The sequence below is a fragment of the Electrona antarctica genome (genome assembly GCF_951216825.1).
Source record: "Electrona antarctica genome assembly, chromosome: 3".
NCBI lineage: Eukaryota > Metazoa > Chordata > Actinopteri > Myctophiformes > Myctophidae > Electrona > Electrona antarctica.
In genome coordinates, this window is record NC_136808.1 from 55,901,275 (window position 1) to 55,927,430 (window position 26,156).

General features: G+C 41.2%; 1 long non-coding RNA gene across 1 annotated transcript; it reads left to right on the forward strand.

Annotated features, from left to right (window-relative positions):
- Positions 1 to 20,774: 20,774 nt before the first annotated feature.
- On the forward strand, positions 20,775 to 25,788 carry LOC306919944. The gene is made up of 3 exons (XR_013789589.1): positions 20,775 to 20,891; positions 25,495 to 25,547; positions 25,732 to 25,788. It is a non-coding gene; the product is annotated as an uncharacterized lncRNA (long non-coding RNA).
- The last annotated feature ends 368 nt before the right edge of the window (positions 25,789 to 26,156 follow it).

The following is a 26,156-nucleotide window of genomic DNA, read 5'->3' on the forward strand; positions in this document are numbered from 1 at the left end:
CAGCAATCAAACACAAATGTTTGATCAAACCATGTGACCCCCATTGGAAAAGCATTGTGGTGGCCCAACAAAAACGACCAAACATTGCTTGATTGGTGTTTGGTACGTGTGAATGATAGTCCGACTGGGGAAAAGACAGAAGTAATGAGTTTGAATGGTGAAAAGACAGAAGTAATGAGTTTGAATGGTGAAAAGACAGAAGTAATGAGTTTGAATGCACAAACTGTTTTGTAATTAGCTCTCAACAATCATACTTTCCGGTGGAAGGAGTATACTCAAGTAGCGAAACCACAATAGAAGTAAAAGGCCTCTATTCAAAATTGTACTTGAGTAAAAAGTACAAAGGTTGAAATATCCTTAAAGTACCAAAGTAAAAGTGCTCATTATGAATGGTCCATTTCACTTGTTTTATTCAATTAAATCTTTAATTGAAAATATCAGATTTACAAGCTCACACCACATTGCATTGTGACACATTGTGAGCTAGTAGATCAGCTATTTTTGAATAGTAATTAGTAACTAAAGTTTTATAAAAGTATAATATTCGCCACTGAGTTTTGTTGACCAAACCACTTGAACCCTAGCAACATTCTGGAGGGAACATTCGTAGAAAATAGCCGCAGTGCGCTGCTATGTGTTGTCAGCTTCTGAATTGGTAATTTTTGGCAAAGAGGTTTGGTGTAGAGGGGGAAAAAGCAGACCACGTTTATACTATAGAGCACCGAAGTCTGACGTCACTTTCAGTAGAGTGCGCCAGTACACAGGTTCATGTATTTTTGAGTGGTGCAACCACTCCCTTATGGAGCTATGTGTGTGGGTGGGTGGGTGGCTGGGTGCGTCTGAGCACGAAAACAGCACGGTTGTTTTTCACCACCTGTGCGCGACCTAACACACACAAACACACATGCACATATTAACTGTATATATGGTGATTTCGGGTGTGCCAGTACAGTACAGTACAGTACAGTACAGTACAGTACAGTACAGTACAGTACAGTACAGTACAGTACAGTACAGTACAGTAGCGGGACCCCCACACGATAACTGTCATTTCTCAACCGTTTCGGACGCAGGGCGGCTCGCCGGAATCGGGCCGGCACCCTGGGTCGGGTTGTATGTGCAGTACAGTTACAGGAAGAATTAGAATAGTGGGAAGATATAATAGCGAGGAAAAGAACACAAGTAGGACCACAGTGGAAACTAATCCAGGGCCCTTTTTTGTGTTATCCTTTTAACCTAATGTTCTACTGTACTGATGTACTGTTAAATCATTTGGACCAATAAAGTATTCAATCAATACACCAAAGTAACCAGGTTCTGCCATGACAATATAATAATATATATAATAATATAATAAACCGGAGGGCGGCGGTGGCTCAGGGGTAGAGTGGCTGGATGGTAACCGCAAGGTTGCCTGTTCGAACCCCGGCTCCCCCAGAGTTAGTGTCGAAGTGTCCTTGAGCAAGACACTGAACCCCACATTGCTCCCGATGTGCTGGCTAGTGCCTTGCATGGTTTCGGCCGCCATCGGTGTATGAATGTGTGTGTGAATGGGTGAATTGATGCACAATCTATGTAAAGCGCCTTGGATAAAGGCGCTATATAAATGCACCATTTACCATTTACCATTTTAATAATAGGGGCCAAGTTAGGGGCCCCGGGGGCCACAGGCACAACATTGTTGCAACACTGTTCACTTCAGGGGTCTGCCATAACAATAGTCAGCGCCTACATCAGGGTCCACCGGGGGCCACAGTCAGGCACACCGTTGCTCCAATCCTCACCAAACATGCCACAAATGTTGTTCAAGGATCTGCCATGGCTTAGTGTCTATTTGTGTCCTACACAAACATTAAATTCCCATTGACAATGAATGGACAATTTTACGTCATAGTGTCTGAGCAAATAGACCCGTTCGTTATGGCATAATGATGTACGATGATAAGAGCGCCCCTCACTTCACACGGGTGTGATTCTTTTAACCATAACCAATTTCTCATATGACTTGTGACGACATTTGGCACTCACGAGTATGGTAATGCAAATGTGTGAGCGTGCATATGTGCAGTTGTGCGTGTGTGTGTGTGTGTGTGTGTGTGTGTGTGTGTGTGTGTGTGTGTGTGTGTGTGTGTGTGTGTGTGTGTGTGTGTGTGCGTTTAGATTGATTTATTTATTTTTAGTCCAACATGTAAACAGCACAGTGATGCAGTAAAAACATACAAAAGTACAATGCGTTCTTCTGAAACATCTCCTTGTGTCTGCATGCTCGCCGTGTGTCCTCGTGCAGAGTGCTAGCCGTCATCACACTCTCTGATGAGGCAAGTAGGTCATCCGAGTACGGCAGAAGATGCAGACAACAAAGACGCCCGGAATAGCTGTGGGATTTCAAACATGTGTAGAATGATTGTTCAACCACCTCCCAACACAAAGTCTGATGTGTAGAATGATTGTTCAACCACCTCCCGACACAAAGTCTGATGTGTAGAATGATTGTTCAACCACCTCCCAACACAAAGTCTGATGTGTAGAATGATTGTTCAACCACCTCCCGACACAAAGTCTGATGTGTAGAATGATTGTTCAACCACCTCCCAACACAAAGTCTCCACAAAGGCAGGGCAATAAATAGATACTGATCAAACGCTGTCAACTGACACATAATACCTCGCTGAGTGGAGTTAATACATGGTTATTTTTGAATTTCTTCATTAGGGTATATTTTTCATTTAGTTTGGGATTTTTGTTTTAGTGCAAGTTTCAGTTTTCCATTGTGACAGAAAGACAGACAGACAGACAGACAGACAGACAGACAGACAGACAGACAGACAGAAAGACAGACAGACAGACAGACAGACAGACAGACAGACAGACAGAGCTGTGCATTGGAGCAGCTGCACTGCTCAAAAACGACATAGTGCTGTTATAATGTTTTATGTTTGAGGGGCGCTAGCCCCATCCTATGCACAGCTTTGTGTGTGTAGTACTGTATGTGTGTATGAGCACGGAATCTGTTTGTATCACGGATATCATATCATACAAATAAACTATTCATTCATTCATTCATTCATTCATTCATTCATTCATTCATTAATTCATGCATTCATTCATTCATTCAAGAGCGCCCCTCACTTCACACAAGTGTGATTGTTAAATTAAATTTAGTTTTAGTCTACAGTTTATTAAAAGTAATGCAACTGTTACTTAATTATTCTATAGGTTTGAATAAGCCATGACATGAGTGTAATGTACAAAGTGCGCTCATCATCATTATGTTGCTCAGAAGTTGTTCAAGTTGCACTCAGAAGGTTGGAGTCTCAACTGCACGCAAACTTTACCGTCATTTAATGTCCGCCCCCGCCATGTCTCATATGCACGGCTGTCTGTATTTATGTTGACAACCCCCCACCCCACTTCCACTTGCTCCTGCGGTTGTTTCTCTCCATAACAATAATTTAACTCTTGAGGTCCATTTGGTTTAATTTTACACTCTCAAGAGTTAAGGATTTGGTTCCCAACTCTCCATCATTTAGCTGGGGACCACCTGGAACCCCCTCAAGGACCACTGGTTGTCCCCGGACCACTGGTTGAAAACCACTGATTTACAACAACATATTTTGTGTGAGATCTACAATCTCACAACGACACGTTGCCTGGGAAACAGTTTCATATTTACTGGAATTAATCATATAATGAATTGATTTGCAGGATGCTATTATCATTAATATGCATTGCAGGATGCTATTATCATTAATATGCATCACAAGAAACAAAGCAAAACCTTCACAACAAAGAACATGCAAAGGACCTCACATGCAAAATGTGCCCAATCCAAAGTTTATGAAACTGCAATGCACAGTACCTACTAGACATAGTAGCATATAGTGCACTGTACTGTAACTCAGTGGCCTTGTGGTTAGAGTGTCCGCCCTGAGACTGGGAGGTTGGGGTTCAATCCCCAGCCGGGTCATACCAAAGACCCAGTAAAAATGGGACCCAGTGCCTCCCTGCTTGACACACAGCATCAAGGGTTGGATTGGGGGTAAGTCCCTGTGACATACTAGCGTCATGTCCAGGGGGTGTACTTGTACATGAAGCTACCTCACGCTACAGAAACAGGAGATAGGCTCCTGCCCTATGGGCCTCATGGCTCGGCAAGGCTACTTACTTACTTACTGTACAACAATACTACCGCACACACAAACACACTCATAAGAACAGAGAGAAAGTGGAAAAATAATAAATAAAGGGCTTATATCATTCCAGTCTCTACCCTCACAAAGGAGGAACTGAATCAATAAACTGAAAAGGAGGCAATTGGAACATTGGACACGTTGCATGCTTTATCTATTTCTTTTTTAATTAGAGCACAGAATGTCATAACGGTATTGGTACAAGATGAATCTCTCCACTGTACTAAGCCATGTAATAAATAACTGGAAGTATTATGTCAATATATAGAAGGTTCTACTAATAAAGGAGGCCGGCATGGGGAGTGGAGGGTTAGATTACTCTATGACCCCTGCCTGCATGCAGCCTCCAACAACAATAATAAAAGGATGTGTGCATGCGTGAGTGTTTCAGATTATGTTTAACTATATATGCATGTACAGTACTGTAAGCATTTCATATTGTCACTGTCGGGTGGAAACCTAGTACAAAACTGTTTATTCAGGAAATGCAAAGAAGTGTTCCGATGTATCCAATGTACGGTATCCAATGTACTGTAGTTATTATTTAGTCACAAGCCCTTGTTAATACTTTTCATAGGCTAAATGTTTATAAAAAACACAGACAAACTTTCACTTTTTTTTCTTTTTTTTTCAAATGTAAAACCTAGCAATTTACAATTTAGGCATTTAGCAGACGCTCTTAATCCAGATGGATTTACATTAAGCAAGAACAAAACATGACGATACATCATATACGCAAAGACTAGTTATCATGAAACATACATAAACTACGAACATAACAGTGGAATATATCTATATTATGAAACTATGCATATATACTATGTCTACATAATGCTATCTAAGTTACATAAGTTGAGCCTTTGCATTCGCCTGCAAGGTCGTTGGGCTAGGGCAAGTGCTACAGCAAGTGCTACGGGCCAAGATGGATTCTGAAGAGGTTGTTTTTTCAGACAACGGCGGAAGATTGGGAGTGAGTCTGCAATTCTGATTGTAATGGGAAGTGCATTCCACAGTTTGAGCAAGAAGGGAGAAGAGTTTCGGACGTATGGAGCGTTGTCCCAGCGTTTTTTAGTCCAGGTACTTCCAGCTTCCCTGCGTTGGCTGATCTGAGTGTGCGGGAGGGTTCGTAGGGTTCGATCAGACGTGCAAGATATGGGGGAGCCATGCCTTTGGTTGCTTTGAATGCCAGCATCAGCTCACAATGTGGCGCGATGCAACATTGCAACACGCTGTGAGAGCTGTGGGATATTTTTGATACTTTTGTTATTTACTTTTATGTTAAAAACATAAAAAATATACATGAAGATATTATATACAATATGTATGTGTATTTGACATATACTGTATAAATGCATGTGATGTGTTTCTCTTATCTAAGAGTTTCAGATGGCAGATGAGTGAGCGTGAGTGTTTCATAGAGCCTTTCAGTAGTATTTGTGAGTGACTCGATATTTAATTCATACACTGCCCCTCATAAATATGTATGTGATCTGAGCGCACATCCATAATCGTAAAGTTGGACTGCTCACAGTATTCCACAACTTTAAGATGCTGTTTTTTTTTTCTCTCCTAAAATACAAATGTTCGCTTGAGCAGGTCCTGAGGCAAACGGCTGCGTCAGCCCTGAGAAGATAAAACAGGGGTGATTTGTTAAACTCTTGGACAGGTTCCACTTCATGTGTATAGGAAGGAAGGTGCCAAGAGTTTCATTCCATTTAGTGGAGATGCAGTGGGGTTAGAGAAGTTTTGAAAATCAACTTGTAATTATGTTCCAACATCCTTTTAGCCGTGTGTGACTTTGTCAATAGTTGTAAAGGAAGTTTTATTTTTCATTTACTTATAGGGAGGGATTTTAGTGAAGTGAATTTTTTGCCTGTCTTGCTTTCCTGAATTTAACCTGTACAGCACTTTGGTTGACCGTTGGTCTATGGTATATAAATACATTTTGAGTTGATAAGTATTATATACTGTATATATATATATATATATATATATACCACAAAATAGATTGTATCATTTGTATGCCGATGATACAATTCTGTATTCCCATGTGCCCCCTCACTCAATGTGGCAGTGTCAACCTTGGTCTCAGACTTTGTCTCATTGCAGCATGAATTTCAAAATAGCAAAATGCTACTAAAATGGCCATAAAACCAAGGCCATGCTGTTTTCTCCATTGAAGTATCCATTGAATGGGTTGAGTTGTATAAATATCTTGGGAATTGGACAATATAAGTTAAACTGCGTCCAAACACCACATCGATGCCTTAGCAAAAAAAGCTAAATGTTACGCTGAGTTTCTTCTACAGAATGAAGTCCTGCTTTTCTATTGCTTCTCGCAAAAAGCTGGTCAAGGCTCTTCCTGTCGCAGCTCGATTATGGCGATATTGTCTACCGTTCCGCTAGTTCCTCAACTCTGAACAAACTTGACCCCTTGTTTCATGCTGCATTGAGGTTCATAACCAACTCCCCCTATACGACTCATCACTGTATTCTATACATGGTATATTCTCACTTACAAAGGCATTCTTGATAATCTCCCACTTTACATTTGTTCTAAATTCATTTGTTCTAATTCAACCTCAGATCAATTCAACCTGACGACAAGCATTTAATGCTTGTCGTGCCCTCAACAAAATCTGAGTATGAAAAAAAAAAAGGCTTGATTTCTGCCATATAGCCTAGGCACACTTCCCAGACATTGCTCCTGCTTTGACATATAGCAAATGTTGGTTCTCTTGCTTTGTAGTTTATTAGCAAATTTAGTTTTTTTATATTAGCCTTTAATGGTTGTATTATTAGACGTTCCTGTTCTTCCTTTGAGCTTCTTCGTTAGTGGGTACTGTGTTTATGAATGTTACATGTCTGTCCTGTTATTGTCTTGTGTTTATTGTTACTGGCAGAGCTGTGTTAAGATCAAGATAAAGGCAATAATGGCAATATTTATGTTATTTATTCCTTTTTACAGCTGGACCTTTTCACACCTGGTTACATTTGGCGAATACCAAACAACTCGCCCCTTTACCAACTCGCCCCTTTACCAACTCGCCCCGGGCGTAGAGCCGGCGGAACAGCGCGGCCTGGTATTCCTAAAGTAAATAAGTAAATTATGCTTAAACGGTTAAACATTTTATTTTACCTTATTCCTAACCTTAACCTCAGTAAAACTATGCCTAAACCTTATCCCTATTCCTAAACTTAACCCCAGTAAAACTATGTCTAACCCTAAACGTATTTCAAACCTTATTCTCATTAAAACAAAATAAAGAATACAAGAACCGCCGCACCGAGCGGTCGGCGTGAGGTCGGCGGAAAAAAGCTGGGGCGAGATGGAATTGGGGCGACCGTACCTGTTACCCATTTGGCTACCCTTCTATTTGAACAAAAGGCAATTCACTGGACTGTAATTATAATAGCAAATTAGCAATAATACAGTGCATGCATGTGGAAAAAAGGTTGTGGTGTTTTGTTCACAGCACCGACGAGTGGCTTGCATTTAGCTACACTGCCAGCAAAAGACTACTGATATAGCACTGTAGTTAAGTACATTAGTTTTAATGCAATGTATTTGTATGTTACTTGGTTATGGTCCAAACATACAGTATGACAGGAGATCCAGTCGGCCATCACTGGTATTTTCATATTTTCAAATATGGCCCACTGTAAAAATAGTTAACATCAACAGGCCCGCTGTAGAGAGAGTCAGCAGCCTCAAGTTCATCTATGTTCACATCACTGAGGACGTACATCAGTGGGATGAACACACAGGCCCATGTGGTGAACTAGGCAGTGCAACACCTCTTCTACCTCAGGCAGCTAAAGAAGTTCAGCACGGGGACCAAAATCCTACCGGCCTTCAACAGAGATGTGCAACCAAAGAGCATCCTGAGTGGCATGCAGGGAACTGCACTGCCCTCAACCGCAAAGCACTGAAGTGTGTTGTGCGGACAGCCCAGAGCATGAGTGGAGATGAGCTCCCTCCTTCCATCCAGGATAGATACCATGAACCCCAACCATGAACTGTTGATGAACCCCAACCATGAACTGTTTGAGCTGCAGCCGTCTTGCAAGCAGTAGAAGGGTTGTATTTGTGTACGCTATGTATTAGTAGTGTTTTTTGAGTGGTGTAAACCACTCCTACAACTGGCTTTGTTAGTTTACGTGTCTGTCTGTTTGTCTGTCTGTCTGTTCGTACCAAAAAATGAGCATGGTTGCTATGGTCACCCAGTTCACATGGGTGTGATTTCATTACGTCAGACATTACGTCAGACCACAGCTGATCAGTCTATATAAGACCTTACACCACTCAGTTCACACAGGTGTGATTGTTTTATATTGTTTGTACACTGGATGACAGTCTTCCAGGGGGTACCCCAGACATGAACAAATAAATAAAAATAATAAAGCATCAAAATCAGTTTAACCATATACATAGCTGATCAAGCTCACAACACATCACAATACTATGTGTTGTGGGCTTGTGGATCTGCCATTTTCCAAAACATATTTGTTACGGCTCATTATAAGATGCCGCCCTTTCTGTCTATAGTTATATACACACTGCTCCATGGAATTATACAAGAAAAATACGAGGAAGCAATAACAATTTCTTAATGTGATCGGTGCCGTGCTGTGAGACTGTCCTGTATAAACTGTTATGGAGTATACAAGTATGGAATAAGTGGTTGAGGTTAATCTTCACTATCAACCTTGATAAATGCAACAAAACAAATACACAGACCGACTGAGTCTGTTGTGGTATCATCTGTTTTGCTGATATCTGCAAAAACATGAACTAAAGGAATATTCATTGTATGTTAGCTCAGTGCCATCCAGTGCCCTTTCAGAGGATGTTTTTCTTTTCTGAATGCATTTAGACTCTAATCTTAACTGTCGGAAAGGTCATTCTGTAAATCATCCAGGCAGCCACATACAAACTGCGGCTGTGTAAAGGTTTATTCCACAAAGAAAATTGTACCCTCACTGCTTTCCCTATCTAATTCATTTAACTATAGGTCATTGTGTTTTTTGTTGAGACAGCCCATTTTGATTGTTTTTTTGGTGCAGGCTTCCGTTTTTTTATTAATTATCACCAAAATGTCATGAAAACAAAGGTAGGCCTATCCAAGGTACTAGCAAATAGATTCGACAACCCTGTTATAGCCTTCAACCCTGTTATAGCCTTCAACCCTGTTATAGCATTCAACCCTGTTATAGCCTTCAACCCTGTTATAGCATTCAACCCTGTTATAGCCTTCAACCCTGTTATAGCATTCAACCCTGTTATAGCCTTCAACCCTGTTATAGCCTTCAACCCTGTTATAGCATTCAACCCTGTTATAGCCTTCAACCCTGTTATAGCCTTCAACCCTGTTATAGCCTTCACCCCTGTTATAGCATTCAACCCTGTTATAGCCTTCAACCCTGTTATAGCCTTCAACCCTGTTATAGCCTTCAACCCTGTTATAGCATTCAACCCTGTTATAGCCTTCAACCCTGTTATAGCCTTCAACCCTGTTATAGCATTCAACCCTTAGTTAATTTTCTCCCAGTATCAAACTGATGCTGGTTACATTACATTCAGGCCCGGACCACTGGCCTATAGCACTAGCAGTCCGGGCACATAGCTCCAATGCAATGTCGCGGGTTCGAGTCCCTATACCGACAGCCATTTCTGCGTGTCACTTCCTGTCTCTCTCTACTACTATCAATACTATCAATAAAGGCAGAAAAAGCAGAAAAAGGCAGCCTTTATAATATCAGGTTACAGGTATAATATGGTAATAAGTAAGGCAAAGTGATACCTTTATATACCTTGTCCGTGCAATTGCGTTGCTAGGGAACAGCTGGAGTCCAAGTTTATTTCCGGACATCCACTGATTTAGGAACAAAACAACATTAATAATAATAAGGGTAATAATAATAATAATAATAATAACTAGAAAAGTCGCAGTTTTGAAAAATTGTGGTTGCCGCAGTCGCTTACATAGGCCCCTCCCACTAATATTGTCAGCCAATTACAATGTCACGTTTTGTTATGGACAAAAGGGCCATTAAAATTTGCTTTTTGGACAGGTGTATTTAATACCTTTTCATACAAGGTTATTGATCCTAAGCCACTGATTGCATTGTATGGTGTAGTCCTACAGTCACCAATAACATTGTATGGTGTAGTCCTACAGTCACCAATAACATTGTATGGTGTAGTCCTACAGGAGTCACCAATAACATTGTATGGTGTAGTCCTACAGGAGTCACCAATAACATTGTATGGTGTAGTCCTACAGTCACCAATAACATTGTATGGTGTAGTCCTACAGGAGTCACCAATAACATTGTATGGTGTAGTCCTACAGGAGTCACCAATAACATTGTATGGTGTAGTCCTACAGTCACCAATAACATTGTATGGTGTAGTCCTACAGGAGTCACCAATAACATTGTATGGTGTAGTCCTACAGTCACCAATAACATTGTATGGTGTAGTCCTACAGTCACCAATAACATTGTATGGTGTAGTCCTACAGTCACCAATAGCATTGTATGGTGTAGTCCTACAGGAGTCACCAATAACATTGTATGGTGTAGTCCTACAGTCACCAATAACATTGTATGGTGTAGTCCTACAGGAGTCACCAATAACATTGTATGGTGTAGTCCTACAGTCACCAATAACATTGTATGGTGTAGTCCTACAGGAGTCACCAATAACATTGTATGGTGTAGTCCTACAGGAGTCACCAATAACATTGTATGGTGTAGTCCTACAGGAGTCACCAATAACATTGTATGGTGTAGTCCTACAGTCACCAATAACATTGTATGGTGTGGTCCTACAGTCACCAATAACATTGTATGGTGTAGTCCTACAGTCACCAATAACATTGTATGGTGTAGTCCTACAGTCACCAATAACATTGTATGGTGTAGTCCTACAGGAGTCACCAATAACATTGTATGGTGTAGTCCTACAGGAGTCACCAATAACATTGTATGGTGTAGTCCTACAGTCACCAATAACATTGTATGGTGTGGTCCTACAGTCACCAATAACATTGTATGGTGTAGTCCTACAGTCACCAATAACATTGTATGGTGTAGTCCTACAGGAGTCACCAATAACATTGTATGATGTAGTCCTACAGTCACCAATAACATTGTATGGTGTAGTCCTACAGTCACCAATAACATTGTATGGTGTAGTCCTACAGTCACCAATAACATTGTATGGTGTAGTCCTACAGGAGTCACCAATAACATTGTATGGTGTAGTCCTACAGGAGTCACCAATAACATTGTATGGTGTAGTCCTACAGTCACCAATAACATTGTATGGTGTGGTCCTACAGTCACCAATAACATTGTATGGTGTAGTCCTACAGTCACCAATAACATTGTATGGTGTAGTCCTACAGTCACCAATAACATTGTATGGTGTGGTCCTACAGTCACCAATAACATTGTATGGTGTAGTCCTACAGTCACCAATAACATTGTATGGTGTAGTCCTACAGTCACCAATAACATTGTATGGTGTAGTCCTACAGGAGTCACCAATAACATTGTATGGTGTAGTCCTACAGTCACCAATAACATTGTATGGTGTAGTCCTACAGGAGTCACCAATAACATTGTATGGTGTAGTCCTACAGTCACCAATAACATTGTATGGTGTGGTCCTACAGTCACCAATAACATTGTATGGTGTAGTCCTACAGTCACCAATAACATTGTATGGTGTAGTCCTACAGTCACCAATAACATTGTATGGTGTAGTCCTACAGGAGTCACCAATAACATTGTATGGTGTAGTCCTACAGGAGTCACCAATAACATTGTATGGTGTAGTCCTACAGTCACCAATAACATTGTATGGTGTGGTCCTACAGTCACCAATAACATTGTATGGTGTAGTCCTACAGTCACCAATAACATTGTATGGTGTAGTCCTACAGGAGTCACCAATAACATTGTATGATGTAGTCCTACAGTCACCAATAACATTGTATGGTGTAGTCCTACAGTCACCAATAACATTGTATGGTGTAGTCCTACAGTCACCAATAACATTGTATGGTGTAGTCCTACAGGAGTCACCAATAACATTGTATGGTGTAGTCCTACAGGAGTCACCAATAACATTGTATGGTGTAGTCCTACAGTCACCAATAACATTGTATGGTGTGGTCCTACAGTCACCAATAACATTGTATGGTGTAGTCCTACAGGAGTCACCAATAACATTGTATGGTGTAGTCCTACAGGAGTCACCAATAACATTGTATGGTGTAGTCCTACAGTCACCAATAACATTGTATGGTGTGGTCCTACAGTCACCAATAACATTGTATGGTGTGGTCCTACAGTCACCAATAACATTGTATGGTGTGGTCCTACAGTCACCAATAACATTGTATGGTGTAGTCCTACAGGAGTCACCAATAACATTGTATGGTGTAGTCTTACAGGAGTCACCAATAACATTGTATGGTGTAGTCCTACAGTCACCAATAACATTGTATGGTGTAGTCCTACAGGAGTCACCAATAACATTGTATGGTGTAGTCCTACAGTCACCAATAACATTGTATGGTGTAGTCCTACAGTCACCAATAACATTGTATGGTGTAGTCCTACAGGAGTCACCAATAACATTGTATGGTGTAGTCCTACAGGAGTCACCAATAACATTGTATGGTGTAGTCCTACAGTCACCAATAACATTGTATGGTGTGGTCCTACAGTCACCAATAACATTGTATGGTGTAGTCCTACAGTCACCAATAACATTGTATGGTGTAGTCCTACAGTCACCAATAACATTGTATGGTGTGGTCCTACAGTCACCAATAACATTGTATGGTGTAGTCCTACAGTCACCAATAACATTGTATGGTGTAGTCCTACAGTCACCAATAACATTGTATGGTGTAGTCCTACAGGAGTCACCAATAACATTGTATGGTGTAGTCCTACAGGAGTCACCAATAACATTGTATGGTGTAGTCCTACAGTCACCAATAACATTGTATGGTGTAGTCCTACAGTCACCAATAACATTGTATGGTGTAGTCCTACAGGAGTCACCAATAACATTGTATGGTGTAGTCCTACAGTCACCAATAACATTGTATGGTGTAGTCCTACAGGAGTCACCAATAACATTGTATGGTGTAGACCTACAGTCACCAATATCATTGTATGGTGTAGTCCTACAGTCACCAATAACATTGTATGGTGTAGTCCTACAGGAGTCACCAATAACATTGTATGGTGTAGACCTACAGTCACCAATAACATTGTATGGTGTAGTCCTACAGGAGTCACCAATAACATTGTATGGTGTAGTCCTACAGTCACCAATAACATTGTATGGTGTAGTCCTACAGGAGTCACCAATAGCATTGTATGGTGTAGTCCTACAGTCACCAATACCATTGTATGGTGTAGTCCTACAGTCACCAATAACATTGTATGATGTAGTCCTACAGGAGTCACCAATAGCATTGTATGGTGTAGTCCTACAGGAGTCACCAATAACATTGTATGGTGTAGTCCTACAGGAGTCACCAATAACATTGTATGATGTAGTCCTACAGTCACCAATAACATTGTATGGTGTAGTCCTACAGTCACCAATAGCATTGTATGGTGTAGTCCTACAGTCACCAATACCATTGTATGGTGTAGTCCTACAGGAGTCACCAATAACATTGTATGGTGTAGTCCTACAGGAGTCACCAATAGCATTGTATGGTGTAGTCCTACAGTCACCAATAACATTGTATGATGTAGTCCTACAGGAGTCACCAATAGCATTGTATGGTGTAGTCCTACAGTCACCAATAACATTGTATGGTGTAGTCCTACAGGAGTCACCAATAACATTGTATGGTGTAGTCCTACAGTCACCAATAACATTGTATGGTGTAGTCCTACAGGAGTCACCAATAACATTGTATGGTGTAGTCCTACAGTCACCAATAACATTGTATGGTGTAGTCCTACAGGAGTCACCAATAGCATTGTATGGTGTAGTCCTACAGTCACCAATAACATTGTATGGTGTAGTCCTACAGGAGTCACCAATAACATTGTATGGTGTAGTCCTACAGTCACCAATAACATTGTATGGTGTAGTCCTACAGTCACCAATAACATTGTATGGTGTAGTCCTACAGGAGTCACCAATAACATTGTATGGTGTAGTCCTACAGTCACCAATAACATTGTATGGTGTAGTCCTACAGGAGTCACCAATAACATTGTATGGTGTAGTCCTACAGTCACCAAATAACAACTCCAAGCCGACGCATTTACTATTTAATGTAGACCTTTATTAATCCCACAGGGTAAATTCTGTGCCATTCACGAGATATCTCGTTCTTTAGAGCTTTACCACAGTGTGCCAAACACGAGAAACACGAGATTATATATTTTTTCTTTTCATGTATTTTTATGTCTTTATAAACGATTGTAAAACATAGATTGGCAATGGTTACGTAACCAACAACAGCCAATTAGCTGCTACAAACGTTATGCAAAGCTCGGCCAATCACAGCGGAAGTTCGATTACTCCGGAAAAAGAAAAAAGTGGTTGTTTGGGCAACCACACTAGAACTGTGGTTCTGTGGCCTACTTGCGCGTTGCACACAAGTAGGCCAGAAATGGCCTACTAGTGCGCAAGCAGAGCGCACTATAGTAGGCCATTTAAGTACTGTCGACCGCTACAAACTTTCAAATCTCAGCCTCTCTGTAAAACATTGAAACGAACTAGAACTCTGTCGAGTGCCTACATGGCCTACTAGTGCGCAAGCAGAGCGTGCAAGTACTCTCGACCGCTACGAACTTTCAAATCTTCTCTGTGAAATAACGGTTTCAATATTGAACTAGAAAAAGTGCCCTTCTGGGCACAGGTCTCCACCAGGAGGATAGGAGTGTGTGTGTGATGTTTGGCAACATGTTTAGGAGCAATATAAACGTGTGTGGTGTGTGTGTGTGTGTGTGTGTGTGTGTGTGTGTGTGTGTGTGTGTGTGTGTGTGTGTGTGTGTGTGTGTGACGCGGCTTGGCCTGTTGTAGCGCCACCATGAGGCTGATTTGAAAACTGTCAAGTGGCATTTCTTCCAAAGCCTAGTGGGAATATGCATGCACAGTTTCACCACAATCGGACGCTGCGTTGAGTAGTTGTGGCGATATGTACAAAACGGGTACTAAGCGGGCTACTCCTGAAAAGTTCAGAAGCCAATCGTAGCCAATGAGGGTGGATTATGAGAAATCAAACAACACGTCTTGATCACATGACTATGAAGAGCATGTGTACCGATTTGCGTGAAATTTGGCTATAAAGAGCAACAGATGTGAAACATGGTGTAGAAACTGTAATGCTATTACACTCACACATCCGCGGTGCAACCTTCATAGACACACACAGTGTTGAAAATACATGAGATCACCAACTCTGCAAGGTACAGTAACATGTGTCTCCATTTTAAATAGCTAATCTACAAGCATTTTGGGGGCATTTTGTGTTGTTGCTATTTTTGAATTTGAATCCTGAAAAGTAACAGATTTGGACATATGAGGTTTCCACCCAACAGCAACTAGTTATTGGTTTTCCTTACGTCATATACTTGCAGAATATTGGCTTTTATACTTGCTGCAAGTGTAATGATTGTACAGTAAAGGTGATTTTTGTATTATCTATTATAATGCACTGTTGCTCACGTCAATATAGAGTCCGGGGCACACCAGGGGTCCAAATGCACTCTTACGGTCCTGTAACTCTGAGATGGACCCGGGTCTATTTGGTTCAATCGGTAGACTCTCGGAATCAAATTAACACAGAGGATTTTAAGGTGTAGATTAGATTGCAGTCCCAGAGATGAAAAAAAGGTGGCAAATATGGGTCCATGGCCTAATGCATATCACACCAAGGTCCTTGGAATTCACATTTGACAATCACTGGTTTATTGTATTACAAAGAATAATGGAAGCAATTTTCACAACATTCTTGTGACTGTGGGTGAATATGGTTCAAATCTGGTCATTCATGTGCATAGACCGGTTCACTTGCCACAGTTTGTGAAGAGGGAGGTGGTACGATATGAAGAACCTGAAGAATAGACTGTCAAAAGCAAGAGGTGCATTCATCAGACTTAAAAAGACCTGGAGCTCCAACACCATCACAAGAAGAACCAAGCTAACTGTGCAAGACCCTAGTGGTGCCACTATTGCTATATGAATGTGACACATGGAAAATGAACAAAGGAGACAACGAGGCAGATGATGTGTTCCATAACAGATGCCTAGGAATAATACTCTGGCAAGTATACATTGGCAAGATTCAGACCACGTCTAGAACTGAGATGAAGCCGCTGAGTGAGGAAATGAAGCTGCATGCGTAGATGGAAGATGATTTATTAGACACGCACTATACGGCAGGACCACAACAACGTCTGCAACATATCAATGACATGGGCACCAGAAGGGAACAGAAGAAAAGGTCTGAAGTGAGGACTGCAGCAGCTGACCGTGACAAGTGGAAGTGCACTGTGAAGGCCTTATCATGTGCCACAAGGCACAAAGTAGGCCTAATAACAGGTAACATGCATGTGCAGGAATTGTTATGCAGGCCACAGAGCCATGGTGGGATCATGTGGGCAATGCCACAAGTGATGGCATGGAAGCAGAGATGAAGATCCAGGCATTTGTCTTGACCTTCCTCATGAGACACATGCTCTGCATCGGGCGAACGTTTAATCAAGTCAGATTAGAAGCAAGGGAAGATGAGAATGAAAGGATGTGTGAAAGTGTTTCATATTAAAAATGATGTGTGAGCCTGGGCCATGGCTCAGCGGTCCAGGCACCTTGGCTGGTAATCCAGTCTGGCAGTGTGCCGCGGGTTCGACTCCCGATCCCGACGGCCTTGCATGTCATCCCCCCATCTCTCACCCCATTTCCTGTCAGCCTACTTACTGTCTGTCCCTCCATATAAAATAAAGGCGAAAGCCACAAAAAACATTTACAAAAATGATGTGCAGTGATTTTACATAGCCTATACTTCTACTGAAAGAGTACTCAAGTAAACTCAAGTATTTTTTCCACCAGTGAATAGTAGTCTAAAATGTACAACAATAGTGTAGACGAGATGTGTGCGAGCTATTGTAGCCTAGTAGCGAATGTGACATATAGTCTACGCAAGGTGTTGTGGCGCCACCCTGTGTCTAAAACAAAATAATACATCATACCAATGTTGTCTGGATGAGGACACACGGATTGTTTATCATAGGGAGACTGGGAGAGACGAATGGCCATCATGTCTTCCGTTTATTATACTAGCGTTGATATATACAATTCAAATACATATGGGTAAAAAGGCTGATTTTTACTTTGGTACTTAAACATCATGCCAATACTTTTTTTGTAGTTTTAGTCAATTGATTTCGGGACTTTTTAATACTTGTAACAAATATTTATATTAATGTTGTATACTTGTATTACTACTTTTACTGATCGTGTAAAATAAAAACCTGCATGCGCACACACACAGTGCAGCTTCTCCCCGGTGCACTGTTTCAGCACCGTGGACAGCAATTGGACCAGTTACGGCAGTGTCGCTCGTTGAAGCGCGCTGCCCATTGGTCTGATTAGAATAGACTTTATAAGCTTGACGCACGACGATAGGATACGAGCTAGGATTTATTGTTACTCTCACATTCTAATAAATAGTCCTCCTGTGTGAATTATTGAAATTATCGTGGCATCGTTCATCTGAACAGAATCCCATGAATTAAGTCAATGAATCAATGATGGCCTGGAATGTAGCCTACAGAATGCAAATGCTCCAACCTCAATACAGGTCCATATACATGTACAAATATAGTACAGGTAAAAATCTCTCTCTCTCTCTCTGTTTAAAAGTAGGCTACTATTGTGAATCAGTGGACCATGACAGCTTGAACACAACTCTTCTTTACTTTCAAAACTCAGAGTCAATAATAAGGCAAAGCAACATCATCACACATCATGTTGTATGTCAAGACTGAAGTAGTCGATCCCAGATAATCCCCCCAATCATCACAAACAACACAGGAATATGCAAGAGCGCAGCACAATCAAACAGCTGTCAGTGAGACATAACAGCTACATGTAAAAATCTCTCTCTCTCTTTGTTGGGGCGACTTCTCCGGACTTTTGGGGGCGAATTCTCCGGACTTTTGGGGGCGAATTCTCCGGAATTTTGGGGGCGAATTCTCCGCGCTTTGGGGTGACCGCTCTTCCCGTTGGGGCGACCGCTCTTCCCGTTGAGGCGACCGATCTTCGCCGCTTTGGGCAAGTTGGAAAAGGGGCGAGCCGTCTCGTATTGGTATCAAACTATACTTAAAAGTACAAAAGTAAAAGTACTTATTATGCAGACTGTCCCATTTCACAAGTTTTTAATGGCTCAAAGTGTTTACTGTAAGTTTTCTAATAATAATCAAAATCTACAAAGTAAAGTAAAACTAAAGTTTTCAAATAAATGTAGTGGAGTAAAAGTACAATATTTGCCTCTGAGATGTAGTGGAGCAGAAGTAAAAGTACTGGGAAATGGAAATACACAAGTAAAGTACAAATACCTCAAAGTTTTACTTAAGTACAGTACTTACATAAATGTACAGTACTTAGTTACTTTTCACCACTGCCGATTCGAACTCCTGGGATTCCACCTGGGATTCGAACTCGGATCTCTCGCGTGAAAGTCCAATTTAAACCACTAGACCAAAGGGATATCCCTTTGGACCGCGGAGATATTAGACTTTTGAGGCCATCAGGCTGAGGCTCTGAGCCACTCTGCTACACGGACACCGATCATCTGAGGCTCTGAGCCACTCTGCTACACGGACACCGATCATCTGAGGCTCTGAGCCACTCTGCTACACGGACACCGATCATCTGAGGCTCTGAGCCACTCTGCTACACGGACACCGATCATCTGAGGCTCTGAGCCACTCTGCTACACGGACACCGATCATCTGAGGCTCTGAGCCACTCTGCTACACGGACACCGATCATCTGAGGCTCTGAGCCACTCTGCAACACGGACACCGATCATCTGAGGCTCTGAGCCACTCTGCTACACGGACACCGATCATCTGAGGCTCTGAGCCACTCTGCTACACGGACACCGATCATCAAATGAAAAACAGTGACTACATTTTAGACTTCAAAAATGTACAACAAAAATAAACAAAAGAAAGACTGTAATAACTCCAGTCCAAACGGAATAATCTGTCCTCTGAAGCCAATTAATCTCACTGTGAAAAAATAAAGATCGGGAAAAATCATAGAGACAAACATGGCTATAGATGCCAAATCTTGCTTTCTATTTTTATTTAGTATTTCCCATCGATCCAGGAGCACCACTAACACTTTTTGCCTACAGTAGGCTACTTTGATCTCTGCTGAGCAACTGTTGTTCTTTCTTCTGTATGCCATTTTTTAGTGCACATTCTACTCACAGAGAACATGAAAGAAACTTCCCGCGTTTACACACCCTTCAGGCTTCCTGTTGCTCGTTGCGCGAACATTCATTTAAAAAATACATTAAAAAAGATCTACAGAATGATCCCTGCAGACTGCTGTGTTGTTTGGATTTTTTTCCTGGTGTTTTTCCTCTACAAGGACCTTAAATATAGAGGCCTTTTCCATTGACGATGCGATCATATCACTTTAGACGATTAATTTATGGGATTCTATTGATGCCCTTTTTGGAACTCTAAAGCTGGTTTCTTCAACTCCAGTTGTTCTTTACGGGTGTGTTATGTACACTTCATTTCATCTGGTACCAGGGTGAGTAGATATTGTCAGGATTCTCCTGTCCCTCATCAATTTCATATTGTTCACATTACTTCGAATACGAGACGGCTCGCCCCTTTTCCAACTCGCCCAAAGCGGCGAAGATCGGTCGCCGCCAATGGGAAGAGCGGTCGCCCCAACGGGAATAATAATATAGTATAGTATGGGCTATAGTAAATCCTTGAAATACATTGAAATAACCTGATATTTATGCTGCATTGATTTATATTTGTATTGATTTATATTGATATTTATAAATAAACATCTGGATTACTTATAGTACACATGTATAATATATAATATATAAAATTCTGTGGCGAGCCGTCTTCACTTTTCGAAATTCTGTGGCGAGCCGTCTTCACTTTTCGCGGGGGCGAGTTGGAAAAGGGGCGAGACGACCTGGTACCCATTACTTCTAAGTACAAATAACGCCTATTACAGGCTGTGTGCACTAGAGCCTGACACAAATGTGAAACCTTTACCATTTCCCCCATATGCCTACTGTAGCCTATAATGACATTACAAAATAGGGGCCAGCTTGAACGTGGTTAAAAATCGGGTCACGTCTTTTGCATAAACGCTGATACCGATACCGTTATCAGAAAAGTCAAATAATGGCCGATATATCAGCTTTAGTTTATGTGAAATTACTTTGGCAGGTAAAATGTCCAGTTTCAGGAGACATGCACTAACTGTCCTATGTTTGGTTCATGCAGTCATCCAGTTTGGGATGGTGACTCTCTTCGTGGCGTCCTTCCCTCTGGCTCCGCTCTTCGCTCTACTCAACAACATCGAGATCCGCCTGGACGCCAACAAATTTGTCACAGAGCTTCGCAGACCCATCGCTGCCCGGGCCAAAGACATCGGTAGGAGTCACGCACCTCATGTCGTCACTGTCCGGCTGGAACCTCATATATTTACACAAAATAATGCCCTACTTCGTCATACCCAAGAGTATGCTATAGGAGATGCAAGGCTGACGTCACGGTAGGCTGTCACGCCTACCGGCGCCATTGTGATTGTGATGGCCTACAAGCCCTACTACATATTAGATCTGCATCAAGTGTATATGTAACAGTGTTAAGAAATACTTTCTTTATAGTTCAATTATGTTAAACTTGGGACACAGCCATGGCTAATTTATTTCGTTTTGTATGTAATACATTTGGTTTTGATGCAACACAAGATGTTGTGTTGCATTGTGGGTAATCCTCAGTACAGAGGAACTCCATACTGAGGGTAAGATGGTCTCCTGTTTGCTCAGGCACAAACAAATTAATTACAAACATCTAAGCTTCATATAAGTGACCAGATATGCATTTATGTTTACATAATGTTATTCAGTAACATTCGTTTTTGTATTTCATGGTATGACATTTCTTATTTCATTCATTGTGTGTAAAAAACGGTTAGCATGTTAGCTAGCTCTGCTAGTGTGCTGTGTAGCCTGTGTTACATAAGAATTCTCTGACATGGAGTATGTTGTGTCTGAACAGGAGATGACCACATGTGTTACTGTGTCTGAGCTGTGGTTGTGTGTCCCAACTGTGCTTTCTCAGGTATGTCCTGTGCATCTGTAATGTTGTTGTTTTTGCATTTATTTCAGTGGGTGGCACTAATGTTCATTGCTTCCCACTTACATAGAAATGGAGTTTTAGAGGGGAATTATTCTGCTGTACTTGAATTCATGTATTTAAGGGAATGTTTGTATTTTGTATTTTTGTCAGACTATGTAAAAACAAATAACCACTATACGATCACTATGTCAGTACAGAGGAACTCCATACTGAGGGAGATGACCACATGTGTTACTGTGTCTGAGCTGTGGTTGTGTGTCCCAACTGTGCTTTCTCAGGTGAATAAACCACACTCTAACAACTACTCCAACCTGGACTTGCGTCAATCTTTGATGAGACAGCAGGCAGAATAGGAGAGGTCACATAAAGTTGGTGTTTGAGTGTTTAGTGCACGGTGCTAGAGCTCTTTCAGTTCGCCAAAATGGGATTTATTAAGCCTACTTGAGTAGCCTACTGTTGTGTGAAATACAAGTAGGCTTCTCACCATAAACAAGGTCAGAATAAAGGGGATAAATAAATAATGGACTAACGTTTCACCGGCGCATTCATCTCACTGCCGCCTGAGTGTGACTCTCTCTCTCTCGCTATATTATGGATATAGAACTATTCTCTCCCTCTCTCTGTCTCTCTCTCTCTCTCTCATATATCTCACACGTTATACATTCGCGTCTGTGAGTAGATCGGCGACCCGTTTCCTACCTGCTGCTCCATCTGTCTGTCTGTCAAACCTCCACCTCGGTCATTTTATTATTTAATATCTCCGACCGACGGCGACAGTCAATGAGAGTCAAGCTCGGCTATATTAATTAGGTGGCTAACACAACAAACTAGCCTGCAACATAAAACCTCTACTGCGGAGAGAACACATGTTTGCAGTTGCCTGATGATCAGTTGTCACTTGTCACTCTTGTGGTGTTTCCCCATCTCCCTTCCATAAAGGATATAATATGTCCACGTGCGTCGTGCACAACTCCACTCATCTAGTAAATTGTAAACATTGCCAACATGCATCGCGCCCGTTCTTTTAACGAGCCGTGTGTTACCATAGCGTTGTTTTACTTTACACACACACACACACACACACACACACGTGCATGATTCTGCATCGATGTGGTGATGTGACATTACGGACATAATCGATGCGTTTGCTGTTGATTTTCCTCTGAAGGCATTCCAGCCTTCCAGGCAATGTTACCTGTTAGCTAAGCTTCATGCGTTAGCTTTCTGCTTCTGACTGGGACAGCGACTAGTCTGGGACAGATCGAGTGACTGAGACTGAGTCATAAAGTAATTATTTCGTAAAAACAATTTCAAAGCGGAGATTTGATTCGGAGAGTCTCTTGCTCTCTTCATCTGTGATTTACAACAGCTGGTCATCACAATACATCGCGGATGCGTTCGCGCACCTCTCCCGTACACTCTCAGTAACCTCAGTAGTTAATTTAACTCTGAGTCAGAGTTAAATGAACACTCGTGTTTTTAGTGTGTAAAAACTCAATGAGAAGTGCCCTTCTCAGAAAGTCCCTAGTATAATTAGGGTAGGCTATAGGCTACTATATTTTTATTGTCCATTTTATTTTCTTGACAAGTGACAAAGCACCCATAGGTTTTTAGTTCTGCTTGGGGGGAAAACAGTGTCATCATATTAGGACTTGAAATAATAAATATGTTCATTCAGTCAGAACTATTCTGTTTTGTTTTAATAGTCATGATAATGAATAATGATATACTGTATTTGGTTAAGTCAAAGCTATGTTAAATCCATCTTTGTCCACTACTAGTATTTGTTACCTTCAGGTGTGCTAATACTACACAGATTAATATACATTTACAAATAGCCTATATCTTTATAATTTTTTATATATATATTTGAATTTATTATCAGTTATCGGTCTTGAGAAGCAGGATGTTATCAATATCGGTTAAAAAAAAGTAATGGTGATGGGCCATGGTGGTCTGCTGGCCCTGCAATATGAGTACTTTTACTTGTAGTACTTTAAGTACATTTTGATGCCGATACTTTTGTACTTTTACTCAAGTACATTTTCAATTCCATACTTTTACTTGTAACGGAGTAGTTTTAAATTGCAGTATTGGTACTTTTACTTAAGTAAAACAATTGATTACTTTTTCCACCACTGTATGCCTATCTGTTGGCCAGGTATAGTAGTGACTCATCACAACCAAAATGGTGCACCCCCCGAATTTGCATACCAAAGGTGCGAGGTTTGCAAGCCCTATTGCTATTTTTGTGAAATAATAACTACATAGGATCCATTGGTACCACAGGTTTCATGAAAAGTAACGGTTTTGCACATAATAAAGTTTCCACCCAACAGCAACGATATAGAAGACCATGTAGAACTTGTTTGTTTTGAACATGCTGTAGCCAGCGAGTCGGCGACGTTATGTAGGCCTAATGTATGTGCAAACAGTATGTTGAGTTTCACAGCTGTCTTAGCGTGTGTACCAGAAATATAAGAAGTGAAGAAATAGAAGAAGGAATAATACTCAAGTAAATAAACAATACACCAGGAGGCATCAGCTTAGTGTTGCTGGATCAGTACGACACACGTCACTGAGCAAGTTTATTCACACCTGGTTATATACAGATCAGTTAACAAGCACTTCCGGTCTGGGGTTTGTTACTTCACAATAAGAGTCCATCAATAATAAAATATATATACAATTCAGATCATAACTTCCAACACAGTACTTCTGCAATATTATTTATTGGTGGTTCTATAAGTTCTTTAAAGGATTTACCCTCAATAAGGATAATTGACTTACTTTTATCAGCTCTAATATTTCAACCGGCCTTGTTTAGTTAGACTTAACTGAAATGACCACTTTTGAATATGTTTAACTCAATTATCCTGTTATGTTCTGTTGTGCAAAAGGTTATATACGTAGATATCATGGGTTTCTCATTTAAGCTCACTCTGTCTCTCAGTATATAATCAAGCATGTTCAACTGACGGAAATTGTATTCCACATGATTAAGGCTACAAGGGACTCAAACTACAGTATGTGGTGCTACAGTATGCATACATTGTGCTTGTAGAATGTAAAGTGATTATATATATTTTTTTTAAATATACCCTATATGTTTCTATAATCTATTAAATCGATTAGTTTAATCAACTGTTGTACTCTACACTTGTTATTACCATACTTTATGGATATATCAACCACATTTCTCATCCAGAAACTTTAGATCTTAGTTCACCAACAATAAGCAGCACAGTGCCATGGTGTTACCATGTTCACACTGTCCTGTATGTGAGTTCAAAACACAGTACAGACTACATCTCTCTTGTCCATGCTGTTGGCACCATCTAGTGGTGGCACGTGTGTACTTAACAACTGTAACGCTGGACTTGAATTCCATCTCAGATAAATCATCACACACAGATGTACTGTATATGTATGCTGTTGTGATATTAGCCCATGCACAGTACATCTTAGTCTATGTACTTGAACTTGAGATACAGTGTACTTGATATGTATTGTGTACTGCCGGTACTGTAGCATTCTTTATAGATAGGCTACGAGAGACATCTAGGCGACAGCATGGTCAGCCTTGCTGCAGTAGGCACGTTCTTCTGTCTCATATCTTATTGTTACGTCATTATGATCCAGCACTATATATGTTTCATGTTTGTGTAATAAACTTTGTGAACCTTAGCGTGATACTGTCTCGTGTCTCGTTAATTTGTTCTCCCGGGTACCCGCCGGCCGCCGCCGCAGTCGCCGTACCAAAGTAATACTTCAACAGGATTGTCACACACCACCCAGCCTGCACACACTACCTGTCTGTCAACCCAAACGAGGGTCCCGTACTTAGATTACAACATATGCCAAAGATTGTTTTGTTCTTATCTATTTGCAGGTATCTGGTACAACCTGTTGAGAGGCCTCAGCAAGGTAGCAGTCATTGTTAATGTGAGTTTTGTTTCTGGTTCCCAGGGCACCCATGTTTCCAGACCATGTGACAGAATGATTTGAAAAGATATTTGTAGATGACGGCATTTGTTAATGCAGTGTTGAGTGAGTGGACTTGAAAGACCATCCAGTTAATGCACAATTAATTCAATGTGTTCATGTGACATGTGTGGTCCACCCGTAGGCGTTTGTCATCTCCTTCACGTCGGACTTCATTCCTCGGCTGGTCTACCAGTACTCCATGCCGTGCATGGATGGCTCCATGCACGGCTTCATCAACCACACCCTCTCCTACTTCAACGTCAGCAACTTGCAAACCAACACGGAGCCTCTGCAGCCCATGCATCTGGGATATAAGGTGGACGTGTGCAGGTGAGTCCATGCATCTGGCCGCGATGTAAGGTGGACGGGCATGCATATTATGCAGGTATTGTCCGCATGTGTCCATGCCGACTGGCCGCCATGTGTGCTTCCATTGACTTCAAAGACAAGCCATGTTGTATTGATAACCAAATCCTCTGTGTGCATTGATTATACTAGACCGGTGCCCGGCTGTAGAGGAAGTTGGAGATCTATGCCCCACCCGGCTATGCAATACCCGTTGTACCC